At 34.0% G+C, this 21,414-nt stretch overlaps 1 protein-coding gene across 3 annotated transcripts in view; it reads left to right on the top strand.

Moving 5' to 3' along the window:
- Schip1 (Schwannomin interacting protein 1) overlaps positions 1-21,414 on the top strand; it is a 279,853-nt gene that overhangs the window by 172,036 nt on the left and 86,403 nt on the right. Inside the window, exon 1 of one of the 3 annotated variants that reach the window (XM_074173833.1) lies at positions 16,068-16,205. The exons of the other annotated variants lie outside the window; for them this stretch is intronic. The gene's annotated coding sequence lies outside the window, so the exon portion shown is untranslated. Of the gene's footprint in view, positions 1-16,067; positions 16,206-21,414 lie in introns of those variants that run through there. 3 annotated transcript variants of the gene reach the window in all.

The following is a 21,414-nucleotide window of genomic DNA, read 5'->3' as shown; positions in this document are numbered from 1 at the left end:
GAGAAAATTTTTTGCAATTCGAACAAAATTATTTATTGAACACACAGTTATTAAAAGAACAATTCGTATAATGATATTTCGTTGATCTTGCTGTATTTGTCTCGGTTACTGCATAGGTGTTTCCACGCATACTATTGATTATTTGGTTATGATGTTCCTGATCAATATTCAAATAAGGTTTTATGGAATTTCCATTATTGTGCCCAGTAATTTTCAACAATTGCTGTTCTTGAACCCCACTCTTAGCTAGTTGACTGACTGCAGTTGCTCTATTAGAGTGATTGGTTATTTTCCTCTGTTTCGTATCCAAGCCAATTGCTTCAGCAGAAGATTTCGTCCATCCGTTGATTATATTTCTACCCAGAGGCATATTGTCATACCAGTTATCGCTTCCTGTCTTCCAGTGACGATTTGGTCTATTTGTCTTGATATTTGTGCCTCGTTTTGATAATAATTTAATGAATAATCTGACAGGACAAGCATTGTTATCACTATTTTGAACTAACCATTTGCTAGAGGCGCAGTTCTTTGAACCCCCTTGGCAGGTTTTACTGAAAATTGGATTATATTCTATCCTATTAGTTGGAGATCCATTGTTGTCCTTTTCGATATGAAAATAATCAACTAAGCAAGCAGCACCTTCACCACCTCTCCAAGCCAATTCCACCGCTGCTATGTGATAAAATTTGCGTAGGAGTCCTATAGGGGTATTTTCATCCCAAAAGTTTATAATTTTACTCATTTCATTTGAAGTTAATGGTACTGAGCTTGTTTTGCGTTTAGTGGGATCTGTTTGTAAATTTCTTCGTGCTGCGTCGCGTGCATTCCGCGCTTGTTTGAATGCAACACTTTTAAAGGGGTCTAGCATGATATTATACTCCTTGTAATACTTTTCTTGTAATAATTTGCTTGTTATATTCCATACGGTTTTAACAGTAGCCTCCTTAAACTCTGTGCTATCCTTTTTTCTCATATTAATCGCCCAATCCTTGAGTATTAATGCAAGCTCTTCGAGAGTACGATTTCCATCCAATTCATATTTTCTGGCGTCACAAAACTCCATAAATATTTTCCAAGTGTATTTTTTACTATTGACAGTATTTTTTGGTGTATTTTCTTCAATGATTTTGTCAATTGCCGCATCATTTTGAACACCAAAGCGAGGAAGTGACATTTTCGAAATAAATTGAATTACTGTAGAATTATTGTAGATTTCAAAAATAATATATACAGGATGTTCCATTTGAATAATCAAAGTTTCTACTACTTTCTAATGGAAGTGGCAACATCATATTATCGAACATATTTTAGTAGGGTAGAGAATGTCCGAATATGCTCTCCATTGAATTTTCAAAGTGATCCGGTGTCAGATAGATATAATTTGAAATTACCAGTGGTATCCTGTCTAATTCGACGCAATGCCAAGCACGACGTAATAGGGAGGCTATTGAAATTTATAAGCATCCCAACAAGCTAGACAGAAACAAGAGGGTATACCGATCAACAAAACGTGGTATCCAGCCAAGGTTTTGGAGTGCTTTCTCTTTAACACTGCACCTGTTCTTATCAATAAACCAGAACTTATTAGTTCATATCTTGAAAACATTCAAACCAATTTTGATGAAAACTGGGTAGAGCCTGCCCGTTCCATATCTAGAAAACCTATTATTATTATCAGCTTTGAGTTCAACCATTTTTCCACTAGCCGTTAACTTATTTTCATCAAAGGGCTCTTACTTCTCCCATTTTAGCAATTAGACACAGCCGGTGAAAAAATTAATGCTCAAGTTTCAAATTGAGATAGTTGTCATCTGGAAACTGCTTCCATCCATAACCATATAGGTTCATAAAGGACAAAATTCTGGAAGGAGCATATAGAGACAAACACTAAAATTTTATTTTATTACATATTTCAAGAATACGGCACGCATTGGACCCGTTGTGGGTATATCCCTCGCTATTATTTGGTTTAGCAACAAATGGAAGGCGATGCGTCCCGCACGCGAAATGGCAGATGTATGGTCTCACGCAAAGGCAATTTGTTTCAGAATTTATTTATTTTTATTTCTCTTGAAAATGGCCGTATGTACATTCTGAAGTACACAATATCCTAAAGGTTTGAAAATTATACTATTGTTAAAAGTGTGTTGTTTGAATTCACTTTAGAGTATATTTCGAAAATTCCAGTTTCGTTGCAAGTTGAATAAATTACGTACAGAACGACTTAGTTTTTGATTACCGACTAAAAATTTTTCATATGTCTTTTTGATTGATTTGGAGTCTATTTCGGTAATTATCAGGACGTTGATATTTCTTTTGGTAATATTTTAGTCTTCTAATGCCCAAATTAACTACATACAAAGCTGCAGTGTTTAGAAGAAAAAGTACTTGTATAATTTAAACTCAACAATTATTTCTTGATTTTCTCAAATTCAATATTCAATATTCCATTCAAGATGTAATTCCTTCTTGATAAGCTATTTTTAAATTATGTGGTTGCACAGGTGAATATATACCTACCTATCGATTTCAAATTCATAATAAAAATAATTTCAAAAACATCGAAAATGAAATTTCATAGTGAAAAAATTCGAGATAGCGGGTGGTGCCCAATCCTTTCAGCAGTATGAAGGAAAAACATTTTTATAATAACAGTTCATTCAGAAAACTCAATTTTGATAACATAAGGACTGTTACAGGGCACGAAAAGATAGTTACAATTATTAAACACCCCCTTAAAAAATTGTTGAATGAAATATTCTGTGTTCTACTTCAAAAAATTTTTAAAAATGTTCATCTACTGATAGCAAAGAAATAGTCAAATTATCAGTCGACAATAAAAAACTGTTTCAAAATACGTTCTTAACAAATGTGTTGAATGAGTTTGCAATAAAAATGGCTAGGGATGAAAACTTACATTTCTTTTTTAAATAACTTTTGGGCCTATATTTCCTATATTTCCTGAAAGTAATTTTAAAGGCAATAAATATAATTCATTTCATAAAAACATAGCTTTGACCCACGACGCTTCAATGCCTTGATATATAAAACTTTTATCCTGAGCATTTTTGTTGACTTCACTTCTTTATCTGAAATTTCTAATGGAAATCCAATGTTGACACACACTGTATAGTGTCTTATATACATACACCAGAATGAAGTAATTCAGAGTTATTCATAATCAGCAAAACAATCGACTTCACTGCTTGAACGAATTTGATGGCATTTTCAGAGATGGACAAAAGCCAATTCTTGAATGGAACTGACCGATACCTGTTGGAACTTAATATTAAAACTTGCGAATGAGATCATTTTTAATTTTCACTGTGAAAGGCTCACAAAACTGCATCACGTGTTACGCTATACAATAACTTTTTCGAGCAAGATTTGGTTAACTTAGAGTTGGAGTGGAGAATTTCGTATTCTAAAAACAATCACTATGATCTACAGTCCGATTAGATTATTAATAATCCAGTTTTAATTACCTGTGGATAAAATAAATTCATTAAATAATGAAAACAGGTATATACAGGTACAAAAGGTGAAAATACTCAGTCAATGGTGAGAGTTATGTGAAAAACAAGTCAATAAATTTACAAATATTACATTTTAATTATTCTAGGGCGAGAAAGTATAACTGGTAAGAACATATTTAGTAAGGAGAATATTTAGTATTTAGTAACGAGAAGCAACTCAAATTGATCGTCCATTAGATACCTAATGGAAATTTCTGTACCATACTTTCCAGATGGTCGAATTTCATATCTTTCTACTGTAAATGCCCCTCTGTGAAGAGGTGAGTAGCATACGTTGACTTAATTTTTCCATCTGAAAACTGTTTCTGATATTCTATTATACGTGCTATGAATGTTCTTCCAGTTCGACCTATGTAAAACATCATGCATGAATCACAAGATAATTCATAAACTCCTGATCATGAATGTAAATGATTTTAGTTAAATAATACAACAAATCATCCTATGAAATTGAGTCATCTGCCGTTATCAGAAATCACATTCCAAAAAACTGCAGAAACCCATTCATTTGTTATCACAAAAATACATTCATTTCAGGCAGTAATTACCTCAGAAATGAATCAATATTTAATTTCAATTTGTTTCATACTAATCAAACTTTTTCTAACTACATGTAACTAGCCCAATACAACCACTCCTACTTTTGGGCTGATCAAAGTACTTATACAAATATTTGGAAGGCTACAACATCTTGAGCCATCATCAATATGGCTTTCGAAAACAAAGATCAACAGATCGTATGTCAACCATTTTTGGAATAGCGCAATCGAGAAACATGGAGAGTCAAGAGCTGTTACGCTTGATATCTCTAAGGCCTTTGACCGTGTGTGAAATGAGGGTTTACTGGCCAAACTTCGATGCTATGACTTGTCGGATCATTTTCGTGCCTGGCTCTTAAGCTTCCTGAAAGAACGTTCCGCCGCAAGTGGCCGTCGATGGATATCTCTCGAATACTTTCACCATCAACGCTGGTGTTCCCCAGAGATCCATATTGTCTCCAATCCTATTTTTATTGTATATTAAAGACTTATTGCTGACGACAGCACATTTTGATTCCAGATTTGGATTCCAGAACATCAGCTGCGGATGCACATCTTCACCGGAAGCAGGAGGTTGAATATCTTAATGAGGATCTAGAAGTAATTTCGAATTGGGGTGAAACTAACCAGGTTCAATTCAATGCCACAAAAACCCAGGCATCGGTTTTCTCCTAAAAGATAAATGTCTGCGAACCGGATATAATCATGTCAGGTCAGACAATTCCGCTTTCTGCTTCAATAAGTTTCTTGGGGTTAAAATGGACACCAATATGTCTTGGCACAATCATGTCGCTGGAATTGCAAAGGATGCTTCTCAAAAGCTTGGAACACTGTTCCGAACCAGAAAACTGTAAATACCTCAGCAACTTTTGATGCTTTATAAAGCTCAGATCATACCTTCTTTGGAGAATAGTTCTCATGTATGGAGCTCCGCCCCCAAACAAACCCTGAAGCTTCAGAAAAGAGACAATTGCCTGATTGGAGACGCGAACATCACTTTCAACCTTGATAGTCTGGAACATCGAAGAAAGGTTGGAGATTTGTCTTTCTTCTTTAGATTCTTTCACGGGAAGTGTTCAAGTGAATTGGCATATTTGATTTCACCAAGAACGGTATTTAACAAGCCGGGATTGATGATGCGTTGCGGTTCGGTTGCTTGCATGAGCACCAGACCGCTTTTGCGTTAATCAAAATAAATAGTAGCCAAAGCAGAACTGGCAAGAAGGGTAGACGGTGGAAGTAACCGGACACTCGTAAGGGAGAGCCCAGGTAAAGCTACCGGTGCAGACCACACGGCGTCTACCCAAAAACTACCAGCCAACCACCCGACCCCAGAACTGGGTAAAGGGCGTCGACTGGTAGAACAAGATGTGTGGTAGAGGTGGCTCGAGCGAGCCCTCGACGTTCACTCATTAAACGGTGGGAGGGGAACTTCCCAGACATGAGAACCGGGGTAGCTATGTCTCTTCACAAAAGACAGCCACAGGATTCGTCATCCCATTAGTGACGTTGTGGTAGTCTTGAAGAGACTAGTACCTGGAGTATCTATGACTCTCCGAAAGAGGCAGCCATAGAGTCGTTATCTCATTAGTGACGATGTGGTTGCCTTGGGAAGTCTAGTACTCGAGCTGGGGACAGATAATGCTTAATACGTATACGTATACGTATCAGAAATACGCGACGGACTGTGGCTGCTCATCTTTTTGAGGTTCAACTCAGTACATTTCGAACTTCACTGTATAAGTGAACTCTCTCTATAAGTGAAGTTAACTTTTCCATTTGGAGAACGGTGTTTATGTGGAATAAACTTCTTGAGAACGTTTTTCTAAATGGATCTAATCTCCATCGATTCAAATCCAATGTGAATCACCACTTTTGCACAGACAGCGCTCTAGGAGCGCCTTAAGGATTTTCCTGTAGTGCTTGTGTTTTGTCAAAAAATGTTCAAAAAATTCAGTATTTGTAGAGATAGTGAAGCATCTATGAGGAATAAGAGTTTCTCAAGTTTCAATATCAGTAAAAGCAATTCATAGAGTACAGAGTCTATGGAGTCTGTACAAAGATATCGTTCCCTTTTTATTAGTTGTTGACTGGTCTATAGATATAAAATCATTCATTTGCATTCACGTCTAACACTAATGGATTTTTTACGTACAGATTGGCCTCTGTTTCGGAATTGACATAAATATCATTTATAATGTGACACCAGTTCACTCGAATAGTTTGATTTTATCAAAAAACATTTAAAAATATTTCGTGCATCAACCCATAGCCTTCACCCAAAAAATGGGAACAAGATGCATTATTTCTTCGCGTGACAATGTTTACAGTTTGGAGCGTGAACTGGCAATGTTCAAAATAGTGAAGTGACTGATAAGGTTTTCAAAATATTATGATTGATAAGAAGTGAAATGAAAAATAAGCTCCATAAAATATTCATTGATTTTTATAGACATAACATATTCATTATTCTCCTTGAATGCACCATGGAAAATGATTTCAAGTCTTAACATTGATTTTCATAAAATTGTAGATTATATTATTTCCTTCATGATTGTTTTCAAGTATTTTCAAAGCAATACTCAGAACACTGAGTGTATTTTTTTTAATAATGCCATCATTTTTCAGTATTCGATGATGAATAAATTCATCTTTTTCAAGCAGTATTGAATTAAGAACATTTTTATTCTAGAAATCTATAAATTTTACCAAATTTAAATTCAAATTCAAGTGAGAAAGTTGGTTTCATAGGAAAATATTTCGTGATACTTATTGAGTTAATTTTTTCAAATAACTAATATTGGTGGGAAAGAAAGTTTTTTGGCTTTCCACTAATCCATATTCATACAGAAAATATGGAAATATTTCAAAAAAAGGGAGAAAACAAATAATTTTAAAATAAACTCTCCACAAAGAAGTGTAGAACATGCAAAGAAGTTACTTTCAAACACAAACTGGGAGAAAAATCCCTCTCGAAACAACTACATTAAAAATGAATTTAAAAAAAATTAAAAGAACTTTCAAATCCGGTTTAACGGGAGATAACCGTTTATAGCAGAGGAGCCCCCGATGCAAAATGGGGATTACTCGAGCTGTTGCATGGATTTACTCGAGCGCGTCAGATATTGACAGCATCAATGTTCTACGTATTTTTAATAATGTTGGTATGTTAATTTGATCGTTTACATGATGTGGGTGGTTGTACGTAAGGGTTAAAAGTGAAAAGCAAAAAATGTAATAGAGCGCGTCAGATTTTCTAAAGGGGTGTTGAGTGCAACAAAAAAAACTCTCAGTTAATAATCTGACGATTTCGATCTGACGCAAACTCGCGGCCATTTTTATAATGTGCAAAAAAAAATTCGCCATTTTGAAATACTCAAGCGCGTCAGATTAAGATATATATGGTTCATCTTCGTGTTTAAGACGTGCTGTCTCATAATCTGACGATTGTCTAGAGGGATTCGCCTAATCTGACAAAAACATTTTTTTTTAATCCATTGAACTCAATTAATTGAAAAGCTCAGGAAATAGCATGCAAATAAATAAGTATATGTTTTTTAAGTAGAATACTTGTATTTATAGGAAAATAATTGTTTTAAAGTGCTCAAAAAATTTTATTTCTGTTTAAAATCTGTTTATCCGTTAATCAGCTGTCGCCCCCATACGAACGACAACTCTCAGGAGTTGAGAAACTCGTGCGAGCTGAGGACTAACGAGGTCTTACCTTTTAACGTGTGATTCCTAACACGGTTGCAAAATCATCCCAGCTCCAACCAGATAAATTATCTCGAGAAAAATATCTGGTCGGGGCAGGAATTGAACCCACGGTCTTCCGATTCTTATAATCAATTGATTAATTAATGAAGTTTCTATTCCTCTATTCTCTATTCACTTTTTCTCTATCTATTACTCTCTCACTCCGTCCCCACTCTGAATTCTATTGCCATGATGCCATCACAGCTGATCCCAGAGACTCGTTCGTGATGAAAATGATGATTGATTAATCAATTAATTGATGGATGTAGCCGTTACTACGTGGTAGGAAATCATAATGAAGAAAAGAGAAATTAAACTTTCTATGTTTTTCACCACTTTCATTTGTAACTAACGTTACTGCAGTTTCGTCCTATAAGGACATTTTCAAACTTATATATTATATAAGGACATTTTCAAACCTATACAATATATAAGGACATTTTCATCCTTATACAATATATAAGTTTGAAAATGTCCTTATAGGACGAAACTGCAGTAACGTTAGTTACAAATAAAAGTGGTAAAAAACATAGAAAGTTTAATTTCTCTTTTCTTCATTATGATTTCCTACCACGTAGTAACGGCTACATCCATCAATTAATTGATTAATTAATCATCATCCTCATCTTCATCACGTACGAGTCTCTGTGATCAGTTTTCTTGTATAAAAAATGGAAATTCAAAGCACAAAGATATTATATGAAGTACCTTTCAATAATTTTTCTGTGCACTGATTGGAGAAGATACTAGCATATTAGCATAATCCTCAGAAGCGGTTTCTCTGTCGAAGGGTCAAAGTACCTCGAACTGCAGCGCAGTGCAAGCCCACAAATTCATAAGTCAAACATAACTGACCCGAACATCAATTTGTTCTTTCCGTTTACATTGCTCTTAGGCCTTTCGCTACCCCAATGATTCAGTGAAATTCGACCTTTGCTCCTCACACACTAAGGATTTCCTTTCTAGTCTTTTCACTTCAGACTAGATGATGTAGTATCAATAATGATTTTTCTATTTCTTGGGATACGATATAGAATAGTAGATTTCTTCATATCACGAATAAATAAAATATACGTAATCTGATAAACAAGAAGAGTTTTGGAGATCGCTTTTTACTCATTTCAAGTGAAAAGATACAGTGCATTCCATTCAAAACAAGCCACCCTGAATAACTTTTGGTACAATGATTTGCAGGAAACATAAAAAACCACGTCAACGATAGTATACAGGGGGACACGTTTTGACATATTCACATTTGATCTAACTTTTTCTATCGCACTCCCAGAGCACGTCACCAATTTTTTTAATGGATCACCCTATAATTGTTTCGCATTATTAGATGCTCCATGATGAACAGATTTCAACAAAATATAAAATATGTGGTCTGAAGCTTATGGATCGGGAGCTACAAATTATTTGAGTTGAAAACGAGCCACCCTGAATAGTTTTTGAATCGATGATTTTCAGGAAAAATAAAAAAAACATCTACAATAGTATAGAGGGGGACACATTTTGACATATTCACATTTGATCTAACTTTTCCTATCGCGCCCACAGAGCATGTCACCATTTTTATTAATGGATCAATTGTTTTGCATTATCAAATGTTCCATGATGAACAGATTTCTAAAAAGTAGAATACATTATGGTCTGAAGCTCATAGTTTGGAAGCAAACAATTATTTGAGTTGAAAACGAGCCACCTTGAATGAACTTCTATACAATCTGTTACCTTGGTTTCATAGGTGTTTTCGTGAAGCATACTTCAAAAAAGTTTTATTTTGCCTAGTTAAGTTTGAATTCGATATTATATTCATTTTTTATTTGTCTCATTCTACAATAACGATTACCCACCAGGTGAAGTTACAATTGGTGTTTCTGTTTTTGTGAATTCTTAAGAAGCAATGGTTTATTTTCACCTTCAAACAAGCAATGGTTTGTTTATACGCTTCGAGAACGGATTGACATAGTGAGTTTGTACTACCAGAATAGAAATAGTGCTAGAGCTGATGCCCGTATGTTCAATGATGATCATCCAGGAATAAATGTACGACACAAGTACGATTTGGAATCATTGAACAAATTTATGGAAACTGTTATTCAGGGTGGCTCGTTTAATTCAAATAATTTGTAGCTACCGAGCCATAAGCTTCAGACCATATGTTTCATACTTTGTTGAAATCTGCTATAATGGAGCATCTGATAATGCGAAACAATATAGGGTGATCCATTTAAAAAAAAATTGGTGACATGCTATAGGGGTGCGATAGGGGAATTAACATCAATTGTGAATATGTCAAGATATATATATCCCCCTATATACTATTGTTGGTGGTTTTTTAGTTTTCCTGAAAACCTTTGAAATGCAAACAATTAGAATTGTTCAGTATTTGTATTCCACATTATTTATGTATATCGTAATAATTGTTTTAGTTCTTATAACTGAGACGAAAAATAATAAAGAACATTTTTCGACGAAATTGAATTTCAATATTTCATTCTTCGCGACCGGATTAAATTATTTCAGGTAAAATATAACATGAATATCTCTCATCTTTCGTGCAAATTATTGCAATTAAAATTTGATCGTTATTTGAATATATTATAATTTTTTTTCACGAAACTATTCTAAATAATTCACAATTCTATTGATGTTCTCTTCATCTGATTATGAATCCCAATGAATTTTCAATCTAGATTGCCCCCTTCGTAGAAAATGATAATAAATTTTTATAAATCAGAAAACTATCTATCCCGTGCCAAATATTATCCAACCAATAATTATTTCATATATACAATGAATTTTTATGAAACTAATTAAAGTTATCAAATTTCATTCAGACAAAAACATTTGTCCGAACTAACACGTATGAAATCAATCAAGAATGACATTCATTCCACGGGTCCTCTTCTTCTCGATATTGAAAAAATTTAATAAATGTCCATTTTTTTCAGCATTGCTAATTTCACAAAAAGTGTTTCATTTTCAAAAAATCTGCAAATAGGAATAAATCACAAAACGAAGATTACTGAAAATATACAAAAAAAATGTTTGATTCCAATTTCAGATAAAAATCGACCATTAATGCTGTTGATAGAAAGCATTAAAGAAAGTTCTAGACAATGAACTTCAATTTATTTTCGCATTCTCCTGAAAAATATGACTACAGGTAATACTAAGGGACAATTTAATTTCGATTTGATCAGTACCTACTATTTTCTTCCCGACATGTTGCATTAGTCTTGTAATGTTAAGTACACGTTGAGTACAAATCGCTAAAACGAAAATCTTTCGAATAGTTATGAAACTATAAGTTGATGTTTAGTTTTCAGAAAATTATGATATTTCGGGTTAGTTTGTAACTGAATTATTAGTCAGAAAAATAATCAAACTGGATAAAAATCTATTAAAAAAGAAATACGAGTATAATAAGAATGAAGATAAATAAGTTTATTCGATTACTGATATATTAACGTTCATACATTGAGAATCCGAATCAGTTTAACAATGAAATGAAAAAATTCGATGAACTCTGAAACAACTAAGACAAATTTCTGGAGGTGTATTTATTTCTTTTTCTGGTAATAGGCCAATGCAGATATTTTTTGGCAAGATATGACATTCATCAAAATTATGAAGTTTGAATCATTCATCAAGCACAAACTAACTGCGGAGTTAAATTATCCTTATATCTATCAATAAAAAACTTCCATATGTCGCGAACTTCATGAGTGACACTGATCGAAATACTCTAGAATACTGTTGTGAATTATGCCCTAACGAAAATAACGCCAGCTGCCTCTGGTAGCCATAAACCAGGCGTGACGTGGCTAAGAGCGCGCGAGTGCACAATGATTTCCCGCCAATCGAGAAGCAGCGAGAATAATGCTACCGACTTCGACAGAACTTCAAAAAAATTTCGACAACATTCGATTACGATATTTAAAGGCTATCCATGAGAATATCGAGACAGTCAAGTGGAAGGTCAGTGCGGTACGCGAAGTGATCCAGTAAGGCGATATACATTCAAATAATAGTTAAATGTTTAGTTGAAGTGTTTGTTTTATTTAAAGTGAAATAAAGTTAAGTTTGATTATTCAGTGTAGTCAATTATTGGTGAACCCACGGGGAAAACGTAACAATATAGTGGAATATTCAAGAATGATCTGGAACGTTCTGAAATATCTCAAAACGTCTCAGATCATTGTACACAATCAAAAGAGTTATATGTTACGGTAACCCTCTATCCCCCATCCACGAACAAGGTTTCCTTTCCGTTTTCACATACGAAGTGTGCTTTTGTAGGGCTAGAATGTTTGCTTTATAGAATATTCTAGAGCATGCCACAATATTCCAAAACAACCTAGAATATCCTAGAATGATCGGGATTAGTCTAGAAAGTTCGGGAACATCCTGAAACGATCAAGGAAGATATTTGGTGTGGTAGACCTCCATGTCCCATCCAATAAGGAAGTTTTCGTTTTCTTTAGTGAGCGGAAAAAGATATAAGGGTTGGAAGTTGTGCCTTCTACAAAGTTTTAAAACCGTCCAAAGCATTCGAGAGCATTCCACAACATTCAACCTACACGATATTCTGGAATATGGTGTAATGTCCTGGAATGATCTGGGACATTGGGAAACTTCTTGGAACATCGAGGGAGTTATATATTGTAGTATCCCTCTATCCCTAACTCATGAAAAATGTTCATCTTTTAGGGACTACAATTTTCGACTTCTAAAAATGTCTAGAAGAGTCCACTGTATTCCAGGACCTACTGGAATAATTCTGGAATGTTGTGGAATACTCAGAAATAGTTCAGAACGTTCCGGAACATTCAATATCATCTTGGGCCAGAAGCCATTTTTGTATGGATAGGGCTTATCATTGATAGGGGTATATGAAGCGAAATCGATCGGCCTTAGAAGTTTTTTTTCAATCCACACAATCTCATATCAACTTCCTGAGCGAAGCCGAATACTTCAGCTATTAACATTATAATTAACATAATAATGACTTGATATGTTCACAACTATCAATTCTACGTTTTTTTGCGTGTATGTGCATAACCTTGTATAGTACGAAAAATAATGAAGGTAAATCAATAGAAAATCTGCTGAAGTGTAATAAAGGCAAACTGAAAAAATCACCTGAAAAAAGACTGCGTAATAAAAAGCACTGAATAATTCAATTAGTCTAAAACCTTTGTTTAAAAGAATTTATCAATATAATTTTTGAAATAGACAAGGAGCTATCTACCTGAAGAAAACGCAAAACAAAAACACCATCTTATCATTCAATATCAGAATGAACGCAATGTATTTCTTCATTATGTAGATACGTGTGTCAAATAAATTTTTCAGGACGCTCTAATTTTATTTTCTCGCTCTCCCAAGAAATGAATTCAGATTGTATAGTGTAACAGACATCAATGATGTGTATTAAATGCTCAAGGCAACTAACGTATTTATTTGATGAAAAGTTTTATCGTATCCGGTTAGCTTTCCATTTACCACATCGTATTATTTCAGGCATTATAATGGATACAGTAAGCTCATGCATTAAATCGTCATATTTAAATTAATTCACACGAAACATGAATAAATTATAGGGATAAACCGCCCTCTTGAATCACATCATCCACTCTGCATAAAAATCCGATCAGAGAGTTTATCGCGTTCATAGAAAGATAGGCACGGAGGGGGACTCAAATTTTTTGAAGTAAAATGATAGTACTGTAACCAGCTCATTCGCCATATTATACCATTCGCCATATTCTACTCCCCGACTGAGCCAAAGAAATTCGGTGAAATAAGGGATATCAGAAAACGTTTCGACCAAATCTTGTAAAAGCTGTCTGAACTGTCGATGATTAAGTCCTCTGCTCCTTATAAAATTTACTATTTTGATTATAGGTTGCTTGACATGGTCCATTTTTAAATGTTTAGATGTCTGAATTATACACTGGAATCCCACAAAATTCCCTGATGTTTTTTGTTTAAATTTTGTTGTGGAATTGGCCGCGGTGGTAGTGCGCCCGACTCACGATCGGAAGGCCGTGAGTTCGATTCCCGCCTTCAGTTCTTCAGTTCTTTCAAAGTTACTGTTAATACTTCGTATAAAACCAGCAAGTTGAGTTGTATCAACAGTATTAGTGCTCTCGTAATCAACCTGTGAGAAGTTTGTAAATTCCCTAATTTTCTTATTCAGTGTTTCTTGACAGAAATATATTTTGAATTATCGACTTTTGAAGTGAAAATAAAACATCGATAACTTCAAATAACAATCTTTAATAAAATCGCCATCAGTGAAAGGTTTTGATCTCTTCGCGATTTCTAATACAATGAGAAAACTTGATTTCGGGGCATCTTCGCTCTCAGTGTTAGCTTTTGTAAATATCGATTGTTGACCTTGAAGTTCATATATTAAAGATGGCAATGTGTCCATTCTTATTTTTCAGTGCAATAAATCAAATTTTGATTTATGATTCGTATCATAGTGTATCTTCAAGTTAAACTCCGTACAAACATCAACTGTTTGATTGCAAATCAAATACAGTGGTTTACCTTTCCATGTTATAAAAAATTTGCAATTTTCCATTTATACTGAAAAACTCTGCACTCATTAGGTATTAACTTCACGTTTTTGTGACATAATGCCAAAATCGTAACAATTATGGATATCACACGCGCACGACACAAATAAATGCCCAATACCTTCACAACCACTAGACTTCACAATCACTACTTCACAGTACAACTAGAATCCTTCTCTGACCGTATCGCTTCGATTACTCGACTCAGCACACCCACATCGCGCCGACGCACTCCTTTAATATCGGTAAGGAAGGTTCTGGTCTGGACTCGAGGCGCGTGGAAGATTCTATTGTTCTCAACAAAAATAATAGGGTATTTCCGCTTGTTGCTAAGAGATGGCGTTACTGTGTATGATTGAGTTGATTACTACAACTGAATAGGTACCTAACTAACATTCTCTCGCTTATCTAGGCACGCACTTGTTTCTGTGACACATTGCTATCACGGGCCGTATCTTTGTGTTTTGAGAGGAGGTATGGTAGTTGCGGGAGATTTTTATACCGTCTGGGTTTTGAAAATCGAAAACAAAAACACAGAAATTGCAAAAGTGAATGAAATATTTATTTGGGACAATGAATGAATTTCTGCCATTTAATTTTCAAACATCATTTCATGCAAATGTTGCCCGCGGCTACGCGGCTATCTCCATCTGCAAGCTCTAATGTTGTCCCTGATATACGAGAGACCTCACGTATCCCCACAAGAAATAGTCTAGTGGGGTCAAATTGCATGATCTTGGCGGCAAATGGACTGCTCCAAAATGTAAGATTATTTAGTCGCCAAACTCGTCTTTCAATAGGTTCATGACTTTGCGTACCATGTGGCATACGACACCGTCTTGTTGAAACCACTTGTTAACCAACTACAATTATCTTGAGAAAAAAAGTCAGTAACCATCGTACGATACCTTGCTCCATCGACTGTAACGATACGCGTTTCATCATTCTTGAAGAAGTACGGTCAAATGATGCCGCAGGACCACAAACCGCACCAAAGAGTGCATCTTTCAGGATGCATTGGCAGCTCTTGAACTGCCTCTGGCTGCTCTCCAAACCAAATTTGTCAATTCGATTCGTTGACGTACATCTGGCTTCAGTTCTCGCAGCAGCTGTATGATTTCATATCGTGGTCCTCACGTAAAATCCTTCAAGGTGTTCGAATGATAAAAACCCAATTGTTGGCAACAGCGACGAATTGACATATCACAATCTTCATTGACACTGGCCGATACTGCCGCAATATACTCGATACCCACTCTCTGCAAACGTTTTGGTAGATTAATGTCCAATAAAGTGAAATTAGTGCGAAATTTGTTCATACAACGGCTTGAATAGCTTGTTCGGTGGGTCGGTTATAATAACTATAAAATGGTCTGAATTTATGAAAAACAACTCTCACATAGCATGAGTTTTGATAATAGAATTCAATGATTTGCAGGCGTTTTTTGTTTGATAGTCTATTCAAGGTGAAATGACTAACTATACTGAACTTTTTTGGCAGTGCCACATATCACAAATCTTTTTTTGACACTGAATAATTTTACACTAAAAACCAAAGAGCAAAATATTCACCCGTTATACTCTCGTTACACTGGTATTAAGAGTTGTTACCGACAGGAATGTGACAGTGACATCTAGCGTCTAATAAATAAAGAAGATCCCACGTAATGCTATGTAGACGATGTTAATATCAGTGTCAAGCACATAATTCAGGAATGTCCAATTTCCGAACCTGAATAACAAGCAACAAAACTTCCCAGTGATCTCAGTTCTGCTTGGAAGTAGGGAATATGAATTCGTTGTTAACTTTTCTGAAAGCTGTACATATGTTAAATAAAATATAATTATACACAATTGTTCCTCTAATAACCTCTCGCGGTGGATGCGGTTATTTTCGAAATAACAAAATAATTTGTGCAGCTTTTGGGAAAAATAACCGTGATTATTATGAATTTCACTAGTTCGGACTTCCATTGTCTACTATATAAAATGATTTGAAATCCCTGAAACAAGTAAAAAAGAATAATTAAAAAAAGATAGTTGAAAATAACAATTATATTAAGCAACAATAAACCTGAAATGAAATGATAGTGAAATAACCTACAAGTAAAAATATAATAATTGAATAAATAAAAACTAAAGGAATGAAAAAAGAAAATAATAAAAAATAAAAAAGTGTAGAGATTCCAAGTCACGTTAGTTCACGACGTTTCGATTGTTGGTATCTACAATCGTCTTCGGGTGATGACTGGACTGATTCCTCCGAGAGATGACTATTTTATAGGTCGTTGAAATACTTTTACTTTCTCTATTTTCCATTTTCCGCTTCACTGATTCCGTGAGAGATGACCGTTTTGGCGGGAGTTGGTCATTTTTCGTTTGATGATGGGTTTCCATATGTTTCGTATATCTACGCTGGCCTGACTGAATACGTTGTTGGACAACATGTATGCGGCTTCCTTAAATTTTCTCCTAAACCAATGTTCCTCTCTGTGCAAGATCTCAGCTTGGGACCACTCGATGTTGTGTTGATGGGTCCAAACATGGTCTGCTATTCCTGATTTGCTGGTTTCTCCTCACTGTGTGTGCTTCTTGTGCTCAGCAATGCGAACATTCAATGGCATCTTAGTTTCACCAATATAGGATTTTCCGCACTCACAGGGTATCCGGTAAATGCAATTCTTGGAATCGCAGTCCGCGTTTGGGGGCCTGGTTTTCGTGAGGCTGCTACGGATAGTGTTACCGGATCTGAAACAGGTTCTAATGTTGTACTTGGAACCAATTCTTCTTATCCTCTCCGATAATCCTCTGATTTAGGGAAGTGCAAGCACTGGTTGTGACGGCTTCTCTTCCTTGCGAGGCTCCTGCTGTCTTTTAGCCAAAGTCTTTTCTACCATCGCTTTGGAGTATCCATTCCGCTGAAGATCATTTTTGATGATGTCTAGTTCTTTCTCGAGACCTTCCTTTGTATTACAGAGCCCAAAAGCACGGTCTAATAGAGTCTTGATGTTTCCTCTTTTTGTCGGACTCTATTAGACCGTGCTTTTGGGCTCTGTAATACAAAGGAAGGTCTCGAGAAAGAACTAGACATCATCAAAAATGATCTTCAGCGGAATGGATACTCCAAAGCGATGGTAGAAAAGACTTTGGCTAAAAGACAGCAGGAGCCTCGCAAGGAAGAGAAGCCGTCACAACCAGTGGCACTTCCCTACATCAGAGGATTATTGGAGAGGATAAGAAGAATTGGTTCCAAGTACAACATTAGAACCTGTTTCAGATCCGGTAACACTATCCGTAACAGCCTCACGAAAACCAGGCCCCAAACGCGGACTGCGATTCCAAGAATTGCAATAAAGGCACTAGAAATGGATAGTAAGATTAGTGAACGGAAAATTGAAAGTCTTAAATTGGAGATTGCTACAGGGTGAAGGTAACAAAGAAATGTCCGACAAGGAAAAGGTAACAGAGAATACAGAAGATAACATCTATAAAAAAGACAAGAACATAAGGAAAATTTTAATATTGAGCGATGAATTGGGGAAGGGTATAGGCAGAGAATTGAAGAAATATTGTGAAGAAAGTACTATGGTTCAGACTATATGGAAACAAGGAGCACATTTCGATAAGGTTATAGAAGACATCGAGAATGTATCTAAAAACTTCACTTATAAAGATTTTATTGTTGTATTAGCAGGAACCAATGATTTTACTTGCAAAACATACCCTAGTTTTAAATATATAAAAGAAAAGTTAAAATTGTGCACTCATACAAATTTGATATTTTTATCTCCTCCTAGTCCGAGTAAGTATTGTGACAAGTATGTATTAAAATTTAATTCAAAGTTATCAGAATTTTTGTATACGGTAGATCATTACAGAGAGCATTCACTGACATTTTTAAACATAACAAAAAATAATGTAAGAAAAATAAGCAATTATAATATATCTCGATTAATATTGAAAGAAATTAATAAACCAAGAAAAGTTAGTAATTTAATTATTGTAAATACACAGGAAGTAAAAGGAGGTAAAACTAAAGTAGTAATTAATGAAGATATATCAATGACGGAAAAATTAATAAAGATGATACTGAACAAAACTTTCAGGTGGTAGATCTAGTTAAAGATAATGATGAAAATTTTCGGAAGGTAGGTCTAGGTATCTTAGACACATAAATACTAAAGCAACTAAAAAGCAATGTTTTATTTTATCAATGAATGCTCAGAGTCTGCCCTATCATTTTGCCAAATTTCAACGCTAATTTTAAAGAAAAAACCTCTGCTGGTATGTTTGTCAGAAACACATCTTACTGATGATATATTTGATTCTGAAATAACAATATTTAACTATGATATTTATAGAATTAACAGTGATAGCCGACATACTGGAGGGGCTATTATTTATGCAGACAAACAAGTGAATGTAGTTTGAAATAGGTCATTTGGTGAACCAAAGCAGTACTGGCTTATGATGATTAAATTCATGTTTAAAAACGTAAGTTATATTGTGGTTAGTTTATATCGATCACCAAATGGATCTATTCCAATATTTCTAGACTTTTTTGAAAGCATTGTAGTGACATATTTATGTGACAATAACTGTAAAATAGTTGTTACGGGTGATTTTAACATTGATTGGCTGGTAGATACAACAGCTAGTGTTAAATTAAAGCATTTTAGTTCTGACAATGGTCTAAAGAATATAGTCAATGATATTACTCATCCATCTAATAACGATAACGGTGGTTCAATTATAGATCTAGTTTTAACAAATTCGGAAAACTTCTGTATACAAATTAAAAAGATTCCCAAAATAAGTACACATTTTAATATTTTGATCTATACCAATGATAGTTTACATGATAGAGAACCTGTAGTGATAAGAAGCCGTAGTAGAAATATTGACTAGCTTAAAATAAATGAAAAACTAGCTGAAATACAATGGAATTATAGACTAGATATAAATCAAAGATACAATGACTTTTATTTAAAGCTTATAAAAATATTAGATGAAGTAGCACCAATAAAAGATATTAAGATTTTTCACAAGTATAAAAATTGGTGGAATGACACTGTTCAAAAAGCTACCCGAGCTAGGGATATTAGTTATCAGGCATATATTTTAAACAAATCTCCTTCAAATCTAGAGAAATACAAACAGACAAGAAATTTAGCAGTTAAAGTAATTCGACGAGAAAAAAGTAAATACTATGAACAACAAATTGAAAATAACAAACAAAACTCTGTTAAATTGTGGAAGATATTGAAGGAAATGACACCTAAAAATAATAAAGAACTTAGATTCACGGAGATTGAGGTGAGTGAAAATCAAGTTGTGAAAGATATATGTGAAATGCCCGAGGTTTTAAACAAATATCACGTTGACAGTATCAACGAAATAGTCAACAATATAGATTATATTGGTCCAGATTTTCCTATTGTAAATAGAACTAACAATATCTACTTAAAAAGTTTTAAATTAATTAACAGAGATACTTTAAAGGAAATCATTTTTGAATTGGCAAATAAAGGAAGTCCTGATGATATAAATGCAGAATTTTTAAAAAAATTGTTTTGATAATGTTGCAATGCCCTTAATTAATGTCATAAATACTTCTATAGAAACCAGTACCATTCCATCAATCTTAAAAATTTCAACTATAACACCAATTGCTAAAGTTGCTAATTCGAATAAGGCATCTGATCTTAGACCAATCAATATGCTCTGTACTATTGAGAAAGTATTGGAAAAAGTAGTCTATAGGCAACTTGTTGAATATTTAGAAGAAAATAGTTTGTTAAGTAGTGTACAGTCAGGATTTAGGGGCAAACACAGTTGCGAAACAGCACTGCAGTATGTTTTAGATGAGTGGAAACTAAACCAAAATAATAAATTAATCACAGGTGCTGTTTTTTTAGATCTTCAGAGGGCATTTGAAACTGTTAACCGCTCTTTACTTATTAGAAAACTAGAAAGCTTTGGTATTATTGATGATGCTTTAAAATGGATGATGGAATATCTAGATAATAGAAAACAGAAATTAAAATTAAATAATATTTTATCTTCAGAAATTATAAACGAGTGTGGTGTACCGCAAGGTAGCGTGTTAGGTCCTCTTCTATTTTTATTGTATATCGATGATATTTCATTTATAATTGATAGATGCTTTGTTCATCTGTTTGCAGATGATACTTTAATATATTATGCATTAAATGATCTGCTTGATATAATTAATGTAATAAATGAGACACTAAAATCTGTATATAACTGGTGCTGCTTCAACTCGTTAAAAATTAATAAAAATAAAACAAAATTCATGATTATAGGAAATGAGAAGCAGTACCATGACTTCAAAAATATAATTACAATATTAAAATATCAAATGATAAAATTGAGTTAGTGAGAAAAATAATTAAATATTTGGAGGTAATTGTAGATAATAGAATATTTTTTAAGGAACATGCTTCATATATTATTAAAACAATAGCATTCAAAATTAATTACATAAGTAGGCAATCTAAGCACTTAAACCAATGGTCGCTTTTACTTTTGTATAATAGCTTGATTTTACCTCATTTTACTTATTGTGGAACCATCTTGTACTTACTAAACCAAAATGAAATTGGAAGACTTCAGAAACTTCAAAATTGAGGAATGAGAGTAATATTATCTTGTGATAGAAGAACACATATAACATCAATGTTGAATACATTAAAATGGTTATCAGTAAAAAATTACTTTCGTTATTTAGCATTAATATTTATTTTTAAAATTAAAACTGGTGATGTTCCTGTATACAAATTATACGTGACAAAGTATAACTTTGAATATCATGAATACAATACAAGAATTCGCAATAACTTTCATATACGTCAGACTAGTAATGTCAATTCAAATAATACAGTTTTCATTAAAGGAGTTATATATATATATATATATATATATATATATATATATATATATATATATATATATATATATATATATATA

The sequence above is a fragment of the Leptinotarsa decemlineata genome, unplaced genomic scaffold (assembly GCF_025532065.1).
Source record: "Leptinotarsa decemlineata unplaced genomic scaffold, Ldec_3_MD MMD2_tig00000505_RagTag_RagTag, whole genome shotgun sequence".
NCBI lineage: Eukaryota > Metazoa > Arthropoda > Insecta > Coleoptera > Chrysomelidae > Leptinotarsa > Leptinotarsa decemlineata.
The sequence above is the reverse complement of the archived record's forward strand: the minus strand, read 5'-3'. Positions and strand labels throughout refer to the sequence as shown.